We start from the raw sequence: 3025 nt of genomic DNA on the forward strand, positions 1-3025 counted from the left end.
AGGCAACAATATCGAAAAAGGTCCAAAGATCCAATCAAACCCATTTTTCAAGATATCAACATAAAGATTGGGAACTAGATGAATTAAAGAATCATCAAGAATGGATTTTTACAGCCCAAAGAAAAATGTTCAAGACTCAAAATTACTCTTTTGGTCATGAAACACGATCATGATTGGTTGATTCAAGAGAATCAATGGATGAGTCCTATACCCATCATGAGATTAAAACATATTAAAGAATCCAACAAAATTACTTAGATCCTGTAGCATTGGGGGAAATAAAGAAAACAATAAAAGAAATCCAACGTTCATTGGGGAAAATGACTCAACATATTGATCAACTATCAATTCATTTGCAAGAGTTCAAGAATGGATGAGAGCTCCAACAGTGTAACCCAAAGCATAGCAATAAGTTGAATCAAAGTTCGTGGGTAAGCATGTTTAGTCTAGATACTTGGTTTTCCCTAATTACTCAAATATGAATTTAAAAGATCTTTATGCATTTACCAACATGCGTTTTTAGATATCAACTGACTTGCATACTACCAAGGTAGTGCTAAATAATGTGTTTATCACGAAATTATTAAACAAGAGCGTTAATAGTAATAACAGCAAAGTTAAGCAACGAATAGAATAAGTACCGAAAGAAATGTGACTGCCACTTGAATTGGCCACCCATTATATGCACCTTCTTTGCCTTCTATTTTCACAACTCTGTTACATGGAAAGACCTGTATGAAAACAAAAGAAAAACAATTTTCACCGGGACATTTCCGTGTGCGATCTCTTTAAGCAACAATTGTTCTTGGATTGCTATTGAAAAAAAAATTCATAAAGGTGCTTCATTTAGTAAAACCCTTTTTCTTTTGTCCATTACCTATTCATCATCTATAATATTCTCTTTTTCCATAATTTATCCTCATCTATAATATCATGGGCAAGAATTTCATTAAGTTCCGAAATAAGCTGCTGCACCTATAGAAAGCGGGTTATAAATGATATCAGCTCAAGAATGACATATTGATCCCGAGAATCTTGGGTTTAGTGGATAGTGGGCATACACCCAAAAGACATAAGCACAATTAGTTACAATAACAAGAGAAATACCTCCAGAATGAAGTCAATCAGACCCTCGGGAACAAGTACAACACCATAATTAATAACCAAGTTCAGAACATTTACTAATTACATGGACAATGTAGTCTGTAACGTTTTGGTAAGCTTAGCCGCAACCTGCAAAACACATTGTAAATTCGATGTACCCTATAAACTAAAACTATATTAATAAATGAGTCAACACTCAACACACATTATTTTTTTGTCTGGAAATTTTTTCGCCTGCATACATTCAAAACTATTAAATCTCCATGAGTCAACTACAACAAGGTGGTCGAGAACAAAGTTTTCAAAGCTGACAAAAAAGGCATCCGATATCACTTAGGCAATTGAATATGATATGGGATGTCAATACTTAGTTCCATTGCACCATATTAAAAGTTTCAACCTAATTCCATGAATCCTTTGTTTATCACAAATTTTTCATGTTTACCCTTAAGTTTTGTTGGATATTTACCATTCCATGTAAAAATGCAAGAACATGAAATTCTAAAACAGGATATATTAACTGACTCAACATTTTTCAATTTTCATGGTTACATGAGAGTATCTGTTGCAGAGATTATTAGTTATTAATGAGACAAAGTCTAGTTCTCAAAGAGAATAAACAACCCTAGGGTAAAGCATGTGGAGGTAAATGCCCTTCTTGACAAAGATTTCTATCTGGTAAAGCACGTGGAGATAAATGTCCTCCTTGACAAAGATTTCTATCTTAAGTAGTTTAAATAAAGCAACTACCTTTTCTCCAATAATAGTAATATTTGGATGAGTTTGCAAAGCACACTCCAGTGTGATGTGAGAAGCGGCACGACCCATAAGCCGTCCAACTGTGGATATATGTACACTTGCCATATGATAATAAACTTGAAACTTGAGTGAGAAAGAAAAAGGTATCAACATCACAACATCACAACAATGATTGTACAATCTCAGAGAAGGTTAATAAAATTGAGCAGAGAGAAGTGCTCTGTTTTTTACAGATGAAGCAACAAGATGGGCTTTATTATTAATATTATTTATTTATTTATAAATAAATATTTTTAAAAAAGTGGACATATCTGAACTTGAAATACTGATAATGTCAATAATTCAGTTATTATGAAAATGTCAGCACATCAAAACTATTTTTAGTTTCAATTTCATTAAACAAAATGCTTACAGTGGTAATATTTTCCTGTAGATCGAGCATCAACCATTCACATTACCAATCATTTCTAAATATATCTGCATAAACATGAGCAGGGCCTATTAAGAGTCTCATCTCATGAATGCGACATTCCATTTTTTCCTTGAATTCTTGAAGAAACTACTTCAACTTTGCAACAGTCACCAAAGTTGAGTCCAAACGAAATATGAATTCTAAAGCAGTTACAAAGAGAAATGAGTACCTTGCAAGCAGAATCAAATCCAAAACTTGTGGGGACCTCTTTGGATTTGAGATCACCATCAATAGTTTTTGGGCAACCAATCACTCGGGTCTTCATATTCTTACTCCTAATTTGAAAACAATCGAAAGAAGGGGAATATAGATAACAGAGTCTTGCACACAAAAAAAAAAAAAAAAAAAACAGGAGCGTTTAAGTAAAACAGGAAAAGTTCATAATGGATTTGGCATATTTTCAAAACCTGATAACATAATGGATTTCTGATTTTCTCTTGCTTAAACAACCATACTAATGATGGTCTATGAATCCTTGAAGAATGCATATCCCACTCACTTTCAATCACCAATTAGAACAATATTCTTTCGACTTCTGAACTGTAGGAAGTGTGGCAACTAGCATCAGCAACAGACCTACAAAACCCATATATATTCACCATTTGTGTGACCATAAATGGGTCATGGTATCCACATAGTAAGCCACTTTTGTTGACAAGAATATACTGGAACATGCTAAACCATCTTCTC

The 3025-nt window shown here is 33.5% G+C and overlaps 1 long non-coding RNA gene across 1 annotated transcript; it reads right to left on the bottom strand.

Moving 5' to 3' along the window:
- Positions 1–899: 899 nt before the first annotated feature.
- On the bottom strand, positions 900–2269 carry LOC150030506 (uncharacterized). The gene is made up of 3 exons (XR_016526722.1): positions 1855–2269; positions 1108–1233; positions 900–975 (listed from the first exon to the last, which is right to left on the bottom strand). It is a non-coding gene; the product is annotated as an uncharacterized LOC150030506 (long non-coding RNA).
- Between the last annotated feature and the right edge of the window lie 756 nt (positions 2270–3025).

This window comes from Benincasa hispida, unplaced genomic scaffold, assembly GCF_027475165.1.
Source record: "Benincasa hispida cultivar pf3 unplaced genomic scaffold, pf3_genome.v1.1 HicScf1848, whole genome shotgun sequence".
NCBI classification, from domain to species: domain Eukaryota; kingdom Viridiplantae; phylum Streptophyta; class Magnoliopsida; order Cucurbitales; family Cucurbitaceae; genus Benincasa; species Benincasa hispida.